This window comes from Capsicum annuum, chromosome 10, assembly GCF_002878395.1.
Source record: "Capsicum annuum cultivar UCD-10X-F1 chromosome 10, UCD10Xv1.1, whole genome shotgun sequence".
NCBI classification, from domain to species: Eukaryota; Viridiplantae; Streptophyta; class Magnoliopsida; order Solanales; family Solanaceae; genus Capsicum; species Capsicum annuum.
Window position 1 is genome coordinate 94,313,243 of NC_061120.1, and position 22,681 is coordinate 94,335,923.

Genomic DNA, 22,681 nt, shown 5'->3' on the forward strand with positions numbered 1-22,681 from the left:
ACATTGACTTCCCCAAAATATTAAAATCTTTATTTTCAACCTATTGGGGAACCAACTCTGCATGTGCCTTTTGATATTTCATTGGAGTCCTATCAATTAACTCTTTATAACTTGTTAAAGTAATTTCCAATATTTTCTTTGGACTTTCTATAGTGTCAGTTGCCAAAGTACCTAGGTCTTGTTAATTTTTGCCTAATCTAGTTGGCCCAACTATTGCTCTAACTTCTTTAGAGTCACTTGCTAATTTTTTATTTCAGTTGCCATTTCTTCTTACATGGTTAGGTTATTCTTTAAATTCTCCTCAATGTTACTGTCTTGTGTTCTATGTTGTTGCAACTGAACCTATTGATGTTGATTATTGCACTATCTATAATTGAGCTAAGTTTTCCCCTTTTGGTTGTAGGTATTACCCTAATTTAGCTTTGGTGCATTACCTATAAAGTATTCAGACTCTGGATTTACACTACACAAGTCTATAGAGTGTCCACTGTTTCCACATATCTCATACCATGATGGGGTCTTTTGCATTGGATTGACCATAGATAGAAATTTATTCCTTTCTAATTTGCGGAGTTGAGTCATTATTTAATTCTACATAGATAACAATTGGGAGGATAAGGTTGTGATACTATCAACTTTAATCATGCCTGTAACCTTTTTTATTGAACTTCTAGACGTATTATCATAACAAATAGGATTTCCTTGAGCAATGTGATCCCACAAAGTCTAGAGCTCATCATATGTTTTCTCTAGAGCCTTACCACCTATAACTGAATATAGAAAAATTTTCTGATTATAGTCAAGTGGTTTTACAAAGTTTTGAGCTAATAGCTCTTTAGACTGATGATTATATAGTCAGTCCAAGAGTACTGATATGTACCTCTAATAAGAATGATATAAATTCTTATCTGGCTTCTCTTCAAGCTCAAAATCTCATTTTCTAGTCCAATAGTCTTGCCAGATTGGAAGAAACAAATGTAGAATTTTTTGGTCAATTCATCCCATGTAGTGATGGAACTTAGTAGCTCAGCATTAAACCACTTCTTTGCTTCTCCCAAGAGTGAGAAGGGGAATAAACTGACCCTCACTTAATCCATAAAGAATCTTATCAGTATGTACATGTCACTAATCTCCAGATGTTTTTACAAGTAAACTTGTGGATCTTAATGTGAAAAGTAGGTGACCTATCCATTACTGTGAAAAATCTACACCGTGTTTTATTTCAACTCAAATCTAAATAGTAGGTTTTTAAATACCTAACGTAACATATGTTGCAAGTTGGATATCCACTTCACGAACTATCCTATGGTCTGTGGATCTTTAGCTATACGTCTATGTTTATCGCTTCTTGAATTTGAGTGAATTTATAGAGAAGTACTATTTCTCTCCTTTATTGGTGTAAGCATTGGTTGGGTACGAGGTAAAACCAACTCCCTATCCCTTGCCAGTATATTATCTTACTAAACCAGTGCCTATAATTATATAAGCTAAGATCAAGTGAATAGGACCCATGGATTTAAAAAGCAAAACTAAAACTAAACTAGTTGCTAATTTCTCAAGTCCCCAGCAACAACGCCAAAAACTTATTGCATCCAAGTGCACACATAAGTGTATGTGATCCACCAAAGTAATATAGTGGCCTTATTAAACGACAAGTATTGATCCTACAGGGACTAGTGTTATGCAACTATTATAATTCCAATTTAACTATTAAAATTACACAAGTGCAAACATAACCACAAAATTTGAGCATTATAATAAAATATAAACTTTAATAATGAGGTAAAAGAAAGGTTCTTGAATAATCAATAAGGTGAAAACTAGGGTCAAGAAACAATGAAAAATCATACTATGCTATACAGCTTCATTGGTTAGGTAAATGAACTTCATTGTTTGTGCCTTTTGAAACTTTATTCAATTATCAAACGTATCCACACAACTACATCATTGAGCGGGGATGAGATAACTAGATTAAACTCTCTCATATTACATCTCATAATTGAATCAAATGGGGAATTTATGTATATTTTTATCCTAAATGCAAATCATAACTTCAAATAATTGAAAGATTACGATCCTATTTAATCTATCCTACTTTCTACTAGTTTATCGTCTTGGATTGTATGTTTTTTTGACATCTAATATATGGTTGTCTTGAAAAGCGTCCAATAATATCAGTAACCACATATTATATGTCGAAACAACATACAATCCAAGACGATGAACTAGTAAAGAACATAACTCAAGCTAAGAGTACTACTTTTGTTGTTTTATTCTTAGCTTGGTCATTTGACTCTGAATCCCTTATAAACAAGCCTTAAGCACTTAAATTACAAAAATTAACACCTATATACTTATTTATACAATGATTAAATAATTATACATAGAAGAGAGGTGTAATAGGGCTAGGATTAGGTAACATAAGTAGAGTCAGCATAATTTAGGTTGTGGTAATCACTTCTAATCTTAAAACTCAATCCTTACAATATCTTTAGTGAGTTACCAAGCACCTAACTCCAAGTAAGATCAATGGTGTAGGGCACTATCCACTAAGTAATAAGATATTATTGTTGGGGGACCTACCTACCTAGTTTGAGAAAAGGGTGGTAAAAATCATTTGGCTGAGTGTTTGTTTCTAAAGAAAGTTTCTTTGGATGCTAAAAACAAGGTCAGTCTGAAAAAGTACCCTTCATTTGATCAAGTCAATAGGGATGATTGAAATCAAGCTCAGTCAATTACCTCCGCAACTCATGCATGTTGCCCAACTAAGGAACATAGTGGTCTAACCAGTGTCAATAGAAGTCAACATCAAAATATATTATATAACTTGTCATCTGATCGGGAGCATGAGATCACCCAGAGGTAGTCACTAATATGCTTTGCGTCTTTCATATTAAAGCCTATGTGTTTTTGCTAATAGAATAGTGTCTTGAACTAAGAGATGTTTTAGGTATAAGGGTTACTTATAAGTATCTAAGTTGTAATTTTTAATAGGAATAAAAGAGGGTTAGATTGGTGAATGAAAAGATTATTGAATTAGCATAAATATATCAATTTCTTAATATTCCCTCCTAAAATAAAAATTTTATTGATTTCTTTTTGAAGATTTTTGTGATTGACGATTTGGTTTTATAATGCCCACTAAATAGGGAATGAATTATCCTTTGGCGTACTTGTGATTTCATATATTTGTGGTTATTTTTATTTGCCTGGGATTATGAACTTATTAATTATTGACTGCAAGTTTAGAAAGTTATAATTGATAATGAGATTAGTAAAACTGACCTTATTTGACATTTGAGGGTGGTGGATTTATCTTATTAAGTGTTTGAATTGTTATCATGTTATTTATTGTAGTGAGAATAACTAGTAAATATTTCATATCATAGAATTGATCATCATAGAACTAGTATTTTGATATAACACTAAGATTGGAATAAGGGAGGAAGCCACTAGTTATATTGGATCATGTGTCATGTTGATTGTTATATTTGAATGAGGTACCTCGCTAGTGTTTGTGCAATGATTAATCTCATCACCTGAAGTTCATAACCGAGGGTCTCTATTGACCCTATTTGTGTGTACACCATAATTTGGAGAGTTTTTATGTTTTGTTCAATGGAATGAGTTCATTGATGATATATTCTTGTTCCTTGTGTAGACAAGTTACATTGATTATTATTATTTTATGGTGAAACAAAGTATTAATATAATGTATGTCCTTGATTGTGCATAATATTGTTATCCTTTTTTTGTTTTTGTATATGTAATGTGTTTTATAGTGATCCTTCTTGCAAAGATGTTGATGCCTTATTAATTATCTTAGATGTTGCAATCATGATTGTTAGTGGTAGTAGAATAGTAGCGAGGGTTATCAATAAAGAAAATTAATGAGAGAGAGGGGTGTACAATCATTTTAACAAGGTGAGTGCATAATATATGTAGATCAACTTAATTCATGAGATTGTGTCAGTTAGTCATGCTCTGAGATTAAATTGATAATGCCATAGAAAAGAAAATGTAGTAAGTTTGTAATTTGAAGTAAGTTAAGTATGTTAAGTTAATAAGCATATATAGTTGTTATTATTTCTTCTTATTTCCTATACATTTTTATTTATTTCTTACCCAGGCCAGCCAATGATGCCTACAAGTATGTGTAGTTGTATTAACACTATATTTTCTATATTTCCTCTTAGGAATACAACCATCTTGTAGGTCGGTTGGGGTTTCTATAAATACAGTGGTGATCATTCTTCAGTAGATCCTACAGTTCTACTCTTATATGGATGTTGTGTTTTGAGTCATCGTTCATTTGTTTAGTGTTCTTGTACGTGTATAGACTAGGTTCTATAGTATTATGTAATTAAATTTGGCAATGTACTTTATAGTAAGATCGTTTTAAAAGAAAGAGTTTTTATTTACTAATGCTTAAGATTTAACATAATTTTTTGCAATGATTAATGGTTAGGTGGTAAAGATCTCTTATCTAGGTTAGAGTTGAGTAGTTTCCTGTATGATTCATAATTTGGGTTGTGACATCCTCAATTCTGCACATAATAAATAAAAAGTGATACTATAAATAAAAAACTACATAATTACCACTTGGTTGCCTCCCAAGAAATGCCTGAATTAACATCACAACATGATGCAATACATAGATCAATAAAATTTTCTCGATTTCTTTCTCCCCATTTTCTTTACCTAGTTGATATTTTTAGGAGGATCATGATTATTATTCACTCTTTTTATCTTCGAATACCTTTTTGGCATATTATTGGTCTATTCAAACACATGCTTAAGCAAATCTCCTATCGACACCTAAGAAATTTAGTGTCAGTCTTCAAATTTTCATGTGTTTTTTTAGATAAAACTATTCCATTCAAAACTTATTATTTACAACCTTTGTAATCATACACAAGTCTATTTAGTGTGAATGAGTGAAGAATGAATTATACACTTTAAATATTGCCTCATCATCATGGACCTTTGTCTTAAACTCCCTTTTTTGCCAATTAATCAAGGCTCAATCATTGACTAACATTGGTCATCCCTAAATACTTGGTACCTAATCATTTACTTCAAACTAAGATAATAAATTCACCAAGATTCAAAAACTTACCACCTTGACAAGCTCATCGTCAATTACTTTTTTTGGTTGAACATAAGAGCGGACTGTGATTTGTGTAGTGATGATAGTTGGGTGTGTCTTTCCTAAACCTAGTGTTTGATACATAGATAAGTACATTAGGTTAATATTTCCCCAATATAACAAAACACATACCCTAACTAATCTTCCTAATTTATAAAAGAAGGGTGTAGAAGGATTATTAATATTTTGGGGGATATTTCCTAATGACATCAAACTGCGCTCCTAGGTGAGTCTAACCATCTAAAATTCTACATGCCTTTTTTTTCAAGACACCACTTCTCCCAAGTATTTGACATATTTGGGAATGTACCTTAAAGCCTCAATCTTAAGAATATTGATGTGATGTTTCTTGAAGATACTAAGGAACTTTTGAAAATTGTCATATTTTATGTTTTTTTGAATTTTTATGGTAGTGGCAGTGGAGGCCTCTCTATGGTAGTCTCAGATAGCTCAACAACCTCTATTTATCTTAGTTTCTCTTTCATATGTCATATCCTAGGAGTTGGTATTGCTATAAAAATTTGTGGGTAGAGGGTGGATGCTAAAAGATTTAGAGATGTTCCCCCTAGTGACATTCCTTTCTCTTTTTGAGGCTAAAAATTTATCAACTCTATACTTGCATGTTCATCTTTATAGTTAGGAGAAGGTTGAAAAAATTATTCTATATTTCTTAATATAATTGCCATTACCTAATTTGAATTATTTTCTTTATCACTTGGTAGTGCACCTACATGCCTTGCATGTTGTGATGAAGCTTCTTTGCCCTTCATGAATCTTATGTTCATGAATGGAGTTTTTCTTTATGGTCATAATCTTAGTTTGTTTCCCCTTTAACTACTTTATTACCTCCTCCAAGAATTTCTCACCAATGGAGCTAGTTGTGTATATTATTGTCCTGGGGCCTACTAATTTCCACCCCAAGAGATGTTTGGGTGGTTTGTATAATATTTTTACAACATATAATATAAAGATTATGCATTCAAAGTTAATACCGAGTAATCATGATTTTCACCACACTTTTCAAAAAATAAACACATTTTCTGAACTTGATTGTCACGACCCGACCTTACGCCTAGCCGTGACAGGTATGTGAAGCCCATTATGGACCAGACACCACCCCTTTAGCCTAACCTTAAGAGCATAATGACAATAATAAAAAAAATGTGGAAGCCAAGTAAATGGTAATAAGAAAATTAATAGATAACTAAAATGAAAACTAAGAGTCAAAACAACCACCAACTCACATCTGTTCTTGAAAGCCTCTTAACTAGAATAACATCTAAGTTAGGACATGCCTTCCATTATGACCAAAAATAATCAATAAGTATCGACTAAATAAGGAAATAATAATGAATGGATAATTCCTTCTACAATATAGAGCCTCACCACTTCATAGAAAGTCAATAAACGTGCTCAGTCATCTATCACTTCATGGAAGCAATAGAACTATCTTTGGACCCTACATCATGAAATGATTTAGCATCTTAGAACGATCAGTGGTATAAGAACTGGCATGTAACAACGTAAAAGTTTTAAAATAATGTTATTGTATCTGTATTTAATGATGAGAATATGACTACAAAGGACTAAATCCCTTGATTTCCAAGGCAACAGCACAACTGGATTGCATCTTCACAATTGGGTCCTCTTGTGTAAAAAAGTATACAGGTGGTTATTGTAATATTAAGGTCACTTGGTCCAATAAAATTTCAACCCTAATCATTACTCAAAAATAAAAGGAAAATCATGATTCTTTATCAAGTGGTTTTTTTCAAATACAAAAAGCTGAAGAGTAAAAGTGAGGAAAGAACTCAATATCAACACTGCTCAAGTATTGCTCATATTCTTATTTCTTTTGTAAACTAAAAGAGTGAGTGTTCATGAGTGATGCTTGATATGCAAATGAATTACTCATTTGGCAAGTGTAATGAAATTTTCTCTTTTTTTTTATAGTACTTAGGTAGAGTTTCCTAAGCTTGATACTGATTAGTGTTAATTAGTTCTTAGGGTATCTTGGCAAAGTTGTCAAGGTGTGCTTTTAGTAAAGATATTATAAGAAGGGAGAGCCTAGATTTAGGTTCCTCCCTTGAGAAAGTGGATTTTCATATTAAATCATGTGTTAAGTTCCAGTTTCATTTACTGTGTTTTTTCCTATGTCGGATTTTAAGGGACCTGTTCCCTCACTGTGTGGTGCAACTGCTTGGGTTTCAATAATTGGTATCAAAGTTAGTTCACTCTGAAAGGTTCATACCTATATTTTCTTGGTTATCATGGATTCTCCACCTAATCTAGAAAAACAGAAATCTACCACTAGACCTTTAAGATTTAATTGACAGTACTATGAATGGTAGAAAACTAGGATGTTTGACTTTATTATAGTTGAAGATAGTGAGTTGATGGACATAAAAAATACGAACAAAATATGAGATTGCTTGAGTACTAATTATTAAATCACTACTAATGTTAAGGATTCTAAAGTATACACGCTGAACACTCAGTGTGAAACCTTCACCATGAAAGAAGGATAAACCATCCAAGAAATGCATACAAGATTCACTTCTATCATAAATTAGCTTTACTTCTTAGGAGAAGTGATTCTATTGTACAAACAAGTGAGAAAGATTCTTAGGGTTCTTCCTAAGTCTTGGGAAAGAAAAGTGGACTCTATAACTGATGTAAGAAACCTGAATACCCTCACATTTGATGAACTGATTGGAATACTGATGACTTATAAGCTCTAGAAACAACAAGAGCTTGAGAAAAATGAAGTAAAGTGAAAAAAATATCTGGAATTGAAGGATTCAAAACATGATTAAATTGAATATGATATAGATGCTTCCTATTTGGAAAATAGAATTGTTAGAGCCATGAAGAACAATGGCCAATTCCAAAGAAAAGGTAGTTTCAATAAAAAGGGACACAATGTTGAGGAGTGTCACAAATGTTGGAGTCCTAAATATTTTATCAAGGACAGTCCATTGAACAAATTTGATTAATATGAGTATCTCAAGATTAGAAATAACAATGTAAAGAACAGGGCCAAGGTCCCTGAAAATTGAGACAAAAAACAGCAGAAGAGTATGCAATAAAGCAAGCTCTAGCAGCATGAGGAGACTCTTCCAGTGAATCTGGTAAAGATGAAAAGACTGGAGATGTTTATAAGGTAGCAGTGGAAGACAATCCATTTATCTATGATTCCTTGTTTGCATTCACGGAAAACACAGAAGATGAAGAAGAAAAAGATGTAACTCTATTTGATATAAAGTAAAACTAAATAACTACGCTTGTTAGTATGTTCATAGATTTTGTATATGAACTAACTACTGAGAAGTATTCCTTTGAGAAGAAACTAGAAAATCAAGAACATGAGTTGATTGCCTTAACTCTTTATATTTGTATGAGTCAACTGAATTGTTACTAAATTGAATTCTAAAATTTTTATTTGTATGAGTGAACTGAATAAGGTAAATAATTTAGCTAGTAAAGGAAATAAGGTAGCATCAAGGCTTTTAATTAAACTTGATAAGAAAGAGACTTGGTCTGTTTGAATGAAGAGCTTAATAAATCTCTTAAATGAACTGCTTCTTCGTAGATACTTTATAATTTGACGATTCATGGTATTAATGATGGTAGAGGACTAGTCTATTAAGGAGAATTCCAACTTGTTGGGTCTAAGGGAAAGGTTACTTCTAATTTTAGAAATGAATGACGCTAACTACTGTGAACTCACTATAGAAGAGAAATACATTTGAGTGAAAGTTGTCCACATTAGATTATGTCTAAAATGAGGAGTATTGAATTCATTAAGTAGGAGAATACATATCCTAAGGGCTGCAAGTCTCTAAAAAAAGTTAAATGGAACTCTGTACCTAGATGATCCAAGAAGTATCTCATCATACCATTGTACTCCTAGTGGGAACTCAAACTTATGTGGGTTCCCGAATCCAATGTGTGATCATAAGAAAAGGGATTGCATTAAAAAATATCTCATTGAGTGAAGTTCTTAAAAGATTAGTGATGAAAGTTCTGACTATGTTCTCTCTCTCAAGACACTTCAAGGTCGAGTTGTCTCATTTTGAGGTACTGGAATTCAAAGGACTGTTTCCTTGGACAATTTTAGTTGAAAGTTCCATCAAATAGCGGTGCAATCTTTAAGGATTAAAGGAAGAGTGCTAGTGGTGATGAAGATGATAAGAAAAAAGATTAAATAAGTATATAAGAATGGTGATGACATAGATTACTAGTCACTGATCCTAGAATAAGTTGAAGATTGAACTAATCAAATTGACCTGACATAACATGTAAATCTCTGATTTCTCACAAAATCTTGCTAGGATAAGGAGGGAGGTGTCCTCGAAAACTAGGTGCATGTGATTTTCACTCAGTACTATACCCTTCTAGGTATATACACCCATATGAATAACTTTGGAGGAGAACAATTAAAGTAAACACAAGTACAAAATTCAGTCTATACGAGAGGGAACTGGTCTCAACTCCCAGGTTAGAAAAAAAATTATTTTCCTTAAAAATTCATTAAACCCTTATTTAAAAAGGCCACATGTCTTCTTTTATCTAAAAAAAAGTTGTACATTCAAAAACAAATATGAAGAGTCACACCTTTAGTGATTAAATTCATCAGTCCAAAAAGGTTCCTCTTAAATGCCAAATGGTCATCTCCTTAATTACAAAATCAAATCCTATATATTTTATTCTACTTTTAAACAACTTAGAATATCCTTCTAAAGTATTCAATCTTTGAACTAAACTGCTTCTTCTTCTTCTTTTCCTTTAAAAAAAGGAAAAAAAATTCAAAATGGCATAAATTCCATCCTCTTCACCACTCATGAAAGAATTATCTTTTGATCTTCCTCAAGAATTAAAAAGTATTTTACTCATCACACCTTCCCCTAAAATTTTAGATATCCCAAGTGAAACAACTTCTGTCAAAAATAATGCACCATTAAAGATCTTGCTGAGATAGACTTGAAAGTTTAAATCAAGGATCTGACACACTAATTGATCAAGAAACCTCTCAATTAGAAATTCCCCTTTCTCAGAAGAACAAAAATTTTCAAAAATTGCACAAATATCTTTCACTCTAAATGATTGGAGGATAATAAAATCTCAATGAACTTACCAGTACCTAGTTCACATACCCCTTCTATGTCAAACCTAATCGCTTCTCAATTTGTCCGATGAAGGTGTTCATGTAGGGAAATCTAATTTATTTAGTAGTGTAAACATGGTAGCTGATAATTTTCTTCTACTTGATTATGATACCAAGGAAAGTTTAGTATGTGCAAAGAAGAATATAATAATATAAAAGGATAATTTAACAAAGGATAGGTGTTTATATTACCTCCAAATAGGGAAGATGAAGAAGTTGAGGATGAATAACATCTAAATGGGAAAATGAATAAACTGAGGGATAGTAAAGAAAATGGGAAAATGATTGACACTGGTGTACAAGTTATAAGATCTTATCTACTAGGGGGTCTGAAAATAAATTTCTAGCAGATGCCACGAAGGAAAGTAAGTCTTCCACCACTAAAAGAAGAAGACTCAAAAAGTATACGACAGAGGAAGAAGAAATTTTTAAAGTTGTGGAGATTAGATAACATGAGCATACTAATTCTGATATTGTTATTGCAACTAAGAAGAAGAGACAAGAAGTTTATGTTACTAAATGGACCAGGTCCTCTTCTCCAAAGTATGGTAGTCCTCTTGTATACAAACAAAAATATATTACTGTCAAAAGAATGAAAGTTTCTAAGAGACCTGGTTCAAAGAAAAGAAAAGTTGATGAAAAAGAAGAGCCAAGTAATGATCCTAAAAGAAGAAAGAAGGAAGAGTAAAAATGATATGTCTAGAAAAATAAGTATTGAAAACTTAAAAACAAAGAAGGTTTTGTCAAAAATAGTTTTTGATCCTAGAATTTTTAAAGAAGCCTGGGATGGAGTAGTTAGTACAATATGTTAGGCACCAAGGATGGATACATCTATTTAAGAAAACAGAACCAGTGGTCTTTGAAAATGAGGTATTACACCATGGAATTCTCAAAAGATGGGCTATGTTTTAATGCCCTGGTGCAAAAAGAAAGCTTATCAATCAAGATAAAGAATCATTGGGAAAGATCTTTGACGTACCTAAAATAGGTTTGAGGATAGTTGTGAAGCAGTAACCCTTAATTGAGTTCATGATCACTGTATCAAAAGTAGGAGAGACTTCCAAATCTACAGTGAAAAAGAAATTTATGATAAGTGAGTATTAGTATTTGAATTTATTAATAAGGACCTATTTCCAAGATCTAAAAATAAACCAATTTCTTCTGGAATTGACTTGTTTCTGATTGCAAACTTTAGCAAGTTTAATTGATAAGTCTTTCTACTTTAATGATAGATCATATGCATAAACTAGTTCTTTAAAAGGAAGAAAAACATGGAATTCCTTATGGATATCTCTTTAAAAAATTATTTGAACATTATGGTGTGGATGGAACTAAGGGAACCCCTGGAATAACTAAGAAGATGTTCAGTCTGAAAACTCTTATTTAGAATGAATGCATAGAGGTCAAAGCTTGTTCGGTGACTCAAGTATATGAGTTTCTAGTTGTTTTAGAAAAGATGAGAATAGAAATGGAAAAGTTAAGGATCAAGTTGGTTTCCAAATATGCTAAGATAGTGCACATGAAGTTACAGAACCAGCTGCTTCAGAAACACTTATGGAAAAAAATATTGATCTCAAAATGAAAGTGGTACAGTTAACTGGTAAAATTAAAGGACTTAATTAAAAAGTAAAGGTACACACCAAACAGTTGTTAGATGCCCATGTCGATGATAGTGCAATAGTGGAGATATTGATTAAGTCTTTTCACCAATGCCTCCGTTTACCTAAACCCTACTATCCCTTTTCCCTCATCAACAATTTGTCAATTTCATGTCCTGATTCTAATATTGGCTTTTCATTAGTGTTGCTTATGTTGATTATTTTAACTTGCTGCACTGATACTAGCTCTTATGAATGAATGAATCTTATTTTGAGTATCTCATTTGTCTTATTTATTTGAAAGTTGTTCTTTATTTTATTGGTTCCCTAGTGGCCATGAGTTAACTAACCCGTACTTAGATTTGATCTTGTTTTATTGTTATTCCTTTTTAATGATGCAAAAAGGTAAATACTAACTTTATGTGTGCTCATGTTGTGGCATATTGATAGGGGAATAAATGATGGTGATGTTGATAGGGGGATTAAATAATGATACATGTTGATAGAGGGAAGTATGATAAAGCATTATGGGGAAGCAAATGAATTGAGTTTTTTCTACAAATGAATTGGCTATGTTCTACAAATGTCAACAAGGGACCATGTCCCTAAGTTTCATGATGATAGAAACATGATGTTTCATGAAAGGGTGAACATTCATCTTTAGTATTAGTAATCACATTGATTAAATTTTATGAATGTGTATTGACTCTCAAAACTATATGGTTGTTTTTTCTTCAACAAAAAGGTTAAAATATTTGGTATCTTTTATTGATGATGAGCAGATGACTACTTGGGACAAGGTCCATGGATGTCCATGGCACCAGTACAGCTGGCACGCATCTACATAGTTTTGTCCTCTGGTGTAACAAACAGTGCATGTGGTATTTATACTATTGAGGGAACCTCGTCTAATTGCATCTTTACCATGATCATCACTCAACATTAAAAGAAAAAGTATGCTTCTTTGTCAAGTGGTTTTTTGCAAATTAAAAGAGTGAAGAGAGGAAAAAGGGAAGAAAATGGTTACAACATTGTCCATGTATTGCTTATGTTATTTATTCTTTTGTAAGACAAAAAAGTGAGTGTTCTTTAGCGAACCCTGATTTGCAACCGAATTACTCATTCTATAAAAGTAATAAATTTTTCTTCTTGATTGAGAAGGATTAGGTAGAGTTGCCATTGTCCACAATTGATTAGAGCTAATCAGCGTTAAGGGTTCTTGGGAGTGTTGTCAAGATGTGATTATAGTAGAGTTACTACAAGCAGGAGGAGCATAAAGTTAGGTTCAATGGAGCCTGTAGTTAAAATTTTGATTATAGTGAAGGTTTGGTTACTTGTTAGAAAAATCCGTATTTTTTCCTCTCTTGAGCAAGGCAGTTTCCATGTTAAATCTTGTGTTATTTAAGTTTCCTGTACTATGTTGAATTCCTTGTTCTTTTACTATGTCTTTACCTGTGACTAATTTTGAGGGACCTGGTCCATTACTTTGTGGTTCAAGCCCCATGTTTGGAAAAATACCATGTCCAAAATTAGTCAATGTTGAATGCATGCATTCATATAAACATATGAAGGATGTCGGGATAGGGTAAATGGTCATAAAGATGAGTGCATTAAAATCATTAGTCTGTACTTTGTAGCTCGATCCATCCTAAAGGCACCTATGGGCTATATGAGCTTAGCTACCCCTGCTGCAAAAGCCCTGTTGCGTGTTAGCCGCACGAACCAAAGAAAATCCGTGGGAAAACAAAAGCAACCATGGTCAATAGCCATCCCACATATATATATCAAGTGTTCATCAAGAACATGGGCATATACACCGCTAATGCCGTCAAATGTTATTTCCAATGTTTAGTGCCCCAGGAATTACAAATCTTCATAGTGGGCTACATAACCCCCTTTAGGACAAATTAATAAAATTTGCACATATAAGAAACCAGTATCCCGAGAGGCAGTCATTAAGGCCCACTTGATATCGTCATACCAATATTCTTTCTAGCTAACTTAAACATGCAAAACCAATCCACATAACCACATTGACTCACAAGTTCAATGTAAACTATAAACTATGGCCACTAAGGCCATCTAAATCCATTTTAATATCCATTAATCCAATGCTTTGAGTTCAAAAGCAAGTAAACCACGCAATTTGTTCATATTCAAAACAAGATTATAAAGTGGGTTGAGGTTAATGCAAATTCCAAGCCAAGATTCATCAAATGTCGAAACCCACGTCGTACATTCCAACCATCTAAACGATGTACTAATTAGTCCTAAAAACATCAATTTAAGACATGAATAATCAATTTAAAATATCAGACAAGTAATTAAACCAATAACAACTAAATCCCATCAACCCAATTTCAAAACCCACAACTTAAACCATATGAAAATTCATTAAATTTATGGCACAGTGTAAAATTAAAGTTTAGGGAAGTGAAATATGACTAAAAGACACAAGAAATTGAAGTCAATTTGAGGTTTGGAGCTCGGATGATGAATTCTCTGTAAAACCCTTGAATATTCTTGGGTTTTTAGTTTTAAGAGAGAATGGATTATTTTGATTTTTGGAAACTTAAGAAAAGAGTTTTATTTTATGTTTAAAGGTAGTATAAGGGGTAAAAGGACCAAAATCCCCTCACCCCAAGTAAAATAAATACTTGAAAAAATCAACACACTGGGGTGGCACGCCGTTATCGCACAGGTTATCCTTTGTGCCACGCTAATATCGCGGAGGCTAACCTCTGTGATATAATAATACCCTAGACCTTCACTACCATCGGGTGCCAAAATGTCCCTGAACCCCTTCAAATAAATAAAAAACATTCCCCAAATTCAGTTTTTACATTCCTAAACATAAATCAAGTAAAAAATTGATGTTACACAAGCGGGAAGGTAAAAAATAAAATGATCAAAATTTGCAGTCTTACATTATGTCCTTTTTAGGATCATTCGTCCCCAAATGATGAGTTATGACACTTTTAGCATGAGAATATAAAGAAGAAACTAAAATAAATTGAAAACCCAGAAAGTGACAAGAGAAAAATAAAACTATACCTTAAGAACATTATCTCAACTAGGGGAACAAGAATGGATACTTGGCCTTTATATCTTCCTCATCTTCCTATATAGCCTCTTCTATCTTTTGGTTTCTCTAAAGAACCTTAACTGATGCTACATACTTGGTCTATAATCTATATATGTGTATCCAATATCTCAATCTAGACTTCCTCATAGGACAATGAATTCGTAGCATAAACATCCTTAATAGAAACGATCAAGGAAGGATTACCCACAATGTTTTTCAGCATAGAGACAAGAATGACCAGATGAATTGATCCCATACACAAAGGAATATCCAACACAAAAGAAATATTACAAATACTCCTCAAAATTTGATGTGGTCCAACATAATGGGGACTGAGTATCCCCTTATTTCAAAACTACATGACTCCTTTCAAAGGAGACATCTTCAAAAATACGCAATCACTTAATACAAACTCTAATCCTCTTTGACTTATATCTACAAAAGATTTTTGGATACTTTAAGCAGTCTTATGTCTTTCTCTAATTACCTTAACCTTACCCATTGATTGATTACCAAGCCAGGACCAAAAATTCTAGTTTTAGAAACCTAAAACCATTCAATAGGTGATCTACAATTCCTACCATAAAGATCCATAAAAGGAGCCATTTATATGCCCAAATGATAACTATTATTGTACAAAAACTCAATAAAGGGTAAATAATAAACCCAACTACCCTTAAAGTCAACGACAGATCCTCCAAAGTCTAAATAGTCTGTTTTGCTTATCCATCCATTTGAGGGTGGAAGGCGGTGTTATGGTTTAATTGTGTACCAAAACTTTTTGAAAAGAATGTCAAAAGTGGGATACTAATTGGGTACTTCAATCTAAAATAGTGGACACTGGCGCAACAATAACTTCACAATATTATGAATGAACAACTTAGCATAATACTCTCCTGAGTGGTTCGTCATCACTCACAAGAGGTGACCAAACTTAGTCATTCTATCCATAGTAACGTAAATCAAATATTACTGATTATGAGACCGAGGAAGACCAATAATGAAATCCATATTGATCACCTTCCATTTCCACATAGGAAACTCTATCTCTTAAGATATGCCACCAGGCCTTAAGTGTTCAACCTTAACTTGCTGACAAACCATACCCTTGGTAACACAATTTGACACATCCCTTCTCCTATCATTTCTCAAATAGATTTCCATTAAGTCATGGTACATCTTAGTTGAACCTAGATTAATTCTTTATATGTACTCATGAGCCTTAATCAAAATCCTTTCTAACAGTACATTAATATTAGAAACACATAACTTACCTTGATAACTCATAATGCCATTTTACTCATTCTCCAATGATATAACCTTTTACTGACCCACATCACTCTCCATCCACATAAGTATGGGATCCAAAGCCTATTCTCCTACACCTCAGTACCGAGAGATAATGTGACCACTTCTTGAACAATGACTCCTCTATAGTTAAAGTCTAATAGGTGAACTCCCATGTTAGCCAACCGGTGAATGTCCTTCACAAAATCCTTTTCCCTTACAAAGATAGGATAAACACCTCATAGATGATCTGCTAAGAGTATCGGCAACTATATTTTCTTTACTTGGATGGTAGTGAAGTCTTATGTCTTAATTGTTAAGTTATTTGAGATACTATCTCAGACTGAGATTAAATTTCTTCTAAGTAAACACATATTGCAAGATCATATGATATTGATAGATGTCTACATACACCCCATATAGAAAATGGTGCAAAATTTTCGTAATAAATACCATAATTGCATACTACATGTTGTGAGTTGGATAATTCCGCTCATGAACCTTAATCTTCATGAAAGAATAGGCCACAACCTTACCATGTTGCATCAAGACAAAATCGAGTTCCAAATAGGACACTTCACAGAGCACAACAAAATCATCAGTACCCTCGAACAGGATCAAAACTAGTACAAAAGTTAACTTATCCTTCAACTACTGAAAACTACCCACACAAGCGTTGAACCACAAAAACTTAACCTTCTTTTGCATTAATTTTGTCAAAAGAGCAACAATAAAAATAAAATTCTTTACAAACCTCCTATAATACCCAACAAATCCCAAGAACCACCTAATGTTGATTGGAGTCATGGATTTAGAACATTTCTTAACTACCTCAACTTTCTATGGAACCCCCTTTAACCCTTCACTATAAACAACATGCTAAAGAAAAGTCACATCATTTAGCCAAAACTCACACTTAGAAAATTTTTCATACAACTTCTGATACTTAAGATATTCCACCACTATTTAGAGGTAATTGACATGGTACTTCTCACTCTTAAAATACACCAAGTTGTCATCAATGAAAGCTATCACAAATATACCTAAAACTATCCTAAAAACCCAATTCATAAGATCCATGAAAGTACCCAAAGCATTAGTCAACCCAACTAATAATCACCAAAACCTCTTTGTGACCATAACGAGTTTGGGAAGAAGTCTTAGGAATATCAACCTACCTAATCTTCAACTGATAATAACCCAAATAATGGTAAATATTAGAAAAATATCTTGCACCCTGAAGCTGATAAAAAAGGTCATCAATCCAAGGGAGAGGGTACTTATTCGTCATTATCACCTTAATCAACTAATGATAGTCTATATACATCTAAAGAGACCTATTTTTCTTTTGGACGAAGAGTACAAGAGCACACTACAAAGAAGTAATGGGATAAATGAACCCTTTACCAAGAAGATTTTCCAGTTTCACCTTTAGCTCCTTTAATACTGTCAGAGCCATTTTATAAGGAGGAATGGAAATATAAGAATTATCCAATAAATGTCAATCCCAAAATATCAAGGAAGTTTATCGAGAAACAATTCAGGAAATTCACTAACCACAAGGAAAGAATGTGAAAAAAGACTTTCAGAGTCAGAATGCTTAACCCGACTTAGATGATAAAAACATACTTTTGAAATTAATTTCTAAGTTCCAAGATAAGAAATAAACCCCCCTCTATGCACTAAGGAACTCCCCGCCTATTCTACCACAGGCTTATTAGGAAAATAAAAATTGACCCTTCGTGTCCTACAATCCATAGAAGCATATCATGAATAGAGCCAATCCATCCACAAGATAAAATAGAAATCCACCATATCAAGCTCTATTAAATTCACCAATTTGTCCCTATGTAAGATAGACACCACACTACCCTAATAGAATTTTCTAGCAACCTTAGAATTATCAATTAAGGTAGGTACAGAAATAGGGTTGGAAATACTTTAATGGCGAAAACCAAAATGCACACCCACACAAGGGGTCACAAAAGAATGGGTAGGACCCAAATAAAGTAAACAATAGACATCACAGGAAAATAGCTGTAACATACTAGTAACAATATTTAGGGATGCCTCAGATTCCCAATGAGTAAAAAATGTATAGTGATGATTTTGGCCAGTATCAATATAACAATTACAACCTTTTGGTGCAAGAGCAAAATATGTGGAAACTAAACCTTTATTAGCCCAAGTGGTAACCCTGGCTAAAGAAAAATCTCGATAAATGTGATCCAGCCGACAAAAATTATAGCACCAAGTTCTTTGTTCATCATATTAACCATTGTGAAATTGCCTAAACAAATGATAAGGAGGATATGGTAGGCTGACTGAGCACCACTAGCCTAGTACTAGGCACGCTATTCCTTAGGACTACTATTAGCTTAAAAACTATGATCACCCGAAGGCTTAGGATAGGTTGCACTAGCTGAGGAATTAGAATTGCCTAGTTCTTCTTCTTGGCCCACTATCTACCATCTATCCAAAAATTTTACTGGCCCCCACCCTATTTTGAATATCTAAACTTCTTATTCTGTCTCTCTCCTGTATATTCTTGCTTAATATTTTCATTCTTAACCTACTACATAGAAACCACAAGTCTTGAGATGTCAATGTAATTATTTAACATTGCAGCTTTACACTCAAATACCAAGTCATGGGAAAACCCAAAAGCGAACTTTCTTATTTTACTACTCTAGCCAGACACCAACTCCAGGGTATAATGAGAAACTTGCTGAAACTTCAACATATATTATTTCACACTCATATTGCCCTACTTAGATTCACTAACTCCTAAACCGTTGCTTTCTTCAACTCCTGAGGAATGAAATAGTCTAGAAAGGTACTAGAAAACTCATCGCATAATGTTTGCTCTACATCATCATCCCTCAACTGCTCTCACTCCTCATAACACTAATAAGCTACATCTTTCAGTTGATATAATGTAAACCGTACTCCTTCAAAATCAGTAGCATGTATTTATCTGAGAAGAATCTCTATCTTATCCATAAACCATTAAGGATATTCCTTAATAATAGATAATATGAAGGTTAGGGGATTTAACCTCATGAACTAGCCAACCCAAGGGTCTTCAAACAAAAGAGCAACAAAAACAATGCAATCTATTTGATGAGACTGAGATGTAACCAGCCAATGAACAAAATAAATAGATTGGCAGAACTCTACATAAGAGATGTCGCCTGTAGCAGTTGATCATAAGCATCACCGCCTTGGATCGGTACTTCATACACAGGGTAAGTCCCCTAAACATTGTCCTCTTGTAGGACAGAGTTTCTATGAATATAAGATCTAAAGGGGAGGTATGAACTAAAACACGAGGAAGTCATAAGTAGGAGAAGTTTTATAACACTAGACTTTATAGCCTAAAATAGTACACAAGAAAGGGAAACATTTGTAAATGCCTTGTAGCCACCTCCTTATATATGTGGTGTGCTATACACCTATGAAAATTACTCTACTTGATACGGCTTCGGGGACACCCAGTGACTCAAAATCATGCTATGATACTACGATTGTCATGACCCAACCCCATGTCTAGATGTGATGGGTATCTCAAGACCAAAATAGATCAGAGAACACCCTCTAAGCCAAACCATAAAAGCATGATGATAATAATAATAATAATATTGTGTAAGCCAACAAATATTAATAAGAAGACGAATACACAAATTAAATGAACACTATGATTCAAAATAACAACCAGCATATATTTATCCATGAAAGCCTCTAAACTTAAATAACATCTAAGTCGGGATATGCTCCCGACTATGACAAAAAATAATCTAAAATTATTTAGTTAATAAGGAAAGGATAATGAAATTTTAAGAACATTTAAAGCATAGAGGCTCACCACTTCACAACAACTCAACAAATGTGCTCAACAACCTAACACTGCATCGAAGCAACATAAATATCTTCAGTACCTACATCATGAAATGATGTACCATCTTAGAATGGTCAGTGGGATAAGCACTAACATGTAACTTAGGAAAAGTAATAAAATAATGCCAAGTCCAAAATTATTAAAAAGCATATATACACATTTATATATACATATATAGGGTGCTAAGATAAGGTAAAGGGTCATGACCATAAGATTTTTAAAATCATTAACCTTGACTGTGTAGCTTGTTCTATCCTAAAGGCACTCATAGGCTATATGGGTTTTTCTCCCCCTACTGAATGTGTCCCAGTACGTGTTAGATGCATAAGCCAAGGAAAATTGAGGGAAAACTAAATAATTTATGGGCAATAGCCATCCCAAATATACATATCAAGTGTGTATCAAGCACACAATCATATAGACCTGCAATGCTAGCAAACGTCATTTCCAATGTTTGTCTTTCTAGGACTTGCACCTTCATGCAGAGTTATGAAATCCTCGTTAAGCCCATATTAAAACAATTTGCACATATAACAAATCAATAACCTAGGTGTAATTCATTAAGGCATTTACATCTCGATATTGTCATATAATATGATTGCAAGCTATATTAAACATGTCAAACCAAACAACATAACCACATTGACTCCAAATTTACATTTAAATTCTAAACCATAGCAACCAAGGCCATCCGAATCTTTTTTTATATCCATTAATACAACGTATTGAGTTCCAAAGCAAGTTAAACCATGAAATTTATTTATACTCAAAACAAGTTATAGAGTGAGTTGAGGTTAATGCCAATTCCAAGACAAAATGCATCAAATTTGGGGAAACGCATGTAACCCATTCAAAGCATCGAAACAATTTACCAATTTAGTAAAAAAATATCAATATAAAAAATGAATAATAAATTTAAAATATGATACAAATAATTCAATTAGTAACAACAAAAACCCCTCCACCCAATTTTAACACCAACAACTTAAATTAAATAAAAATCCATTCAACTTATTCCACAATGTAAAATTAATGTATAAGGAAGAGAAAATTTTCTAAAACACATAAAAAATTAAAGTCAATTTGAAGTTTGGAGCTCAAATGATGGATTCTCCTTGAAACATTTGAATGTTCTTGGTTCTTGAGTTCTAAGAGAGAATGGATGATTTTGATCTTTGAAAACTGAATAAAAGAGGTTTATTATATGTTTAAAGGTCCGATAAGGGTAAAAAAAGAAAAAGCCCCTCACCCCAAGTGAAAGAAACAAAACTTGTCAGAATTAACACCCTGGCATGGCATACCGTTATTGCAGAGGATATCCTCCGAGCTATGTCAATATCATGGTAGGTAATCTCTGTGACACAATAATATCACAACCCCTTACTGCCTTGGGGTTTCAAAATTACCCCGAATCTATTTATAAAATTCCAAAAGTTTTCCCAAACACCTTTTAACATCCCTAAAAATAGGTCAAGTCAAAAATTGATGTTACCTACGCGGGAAGATCAAAAATAAAATAATTGAAATTTTAAGGGGTCTTACATTGATATACCTACTAAACTTTACCTATAACTAGATTTAGTAAATCCTACATTATTATGGCACACACCTACCTTATATCATCTTGACTGGATAATGCTTTATTTAACTCGAGCTTAGCCAGTATTTTCTATCTATAAATGATGTAAAAACCCTTTTTATGAATTTTAATTCTATATATATTTTGATCATATTTATATTCCCATAGTTACTATGTATCATTTATGAGTTGTGGATATGGTTTGAAAAATGGCCAAAGCATTAGGGAGTGAATTGAGTGGTTTAAGGTTTTGAGTAGCCTTATAATTGATTAGTTTGACTTTGGTTAATATGTTGTTATTTGAACATCGAATGGTGGTTCAAGTAGAGTGATATTTAATGTGTTATGTTTGTACAGTAGTTGGTTCGAGTTTTGAGCCTTTCATTTAGGGTTGGGACCTCATAGTTAAGAAGCTAGTATCGCCTAAAGGTGTTCTAAGGGGTTAATTTTTTCCTAATATCATTTTTAATTAAATTCAATGGTTCCATTGTGTCCAAAACTTCAAAAATTTCCTAGTATCATTAATACATTATTTTTATAGGCTCATAATTGAATTTTGAGAGTACATTCAAAATTTTTTTTAGTCCCTTAATTTTTAGCTAAATTTGTCTTAGTACAAACATTGTTGTTGTCATTTAGTTTCCTTAGCTATATTGCCTAATTGGACCAAAGAACACCTTACTAGATGCCCAATCTTCTAGCAACATCACCTAGAAATGTGTTTATTGCCTTACTGAGACCGCTTTAGTAGTTAAAGTGCCACTTAAGCAATCATCTACATAGGAAGTGACTATGTCTTTAACTATAGTCTGGTTGCTCAAGCATCCATTTTACTTCCTAGTTCACGTTGATGTTATAAATTTGTTTTTCTTCTCTTTTATTACATTTTTCTATTTAAAGCTTTATGGTCTCTATTTT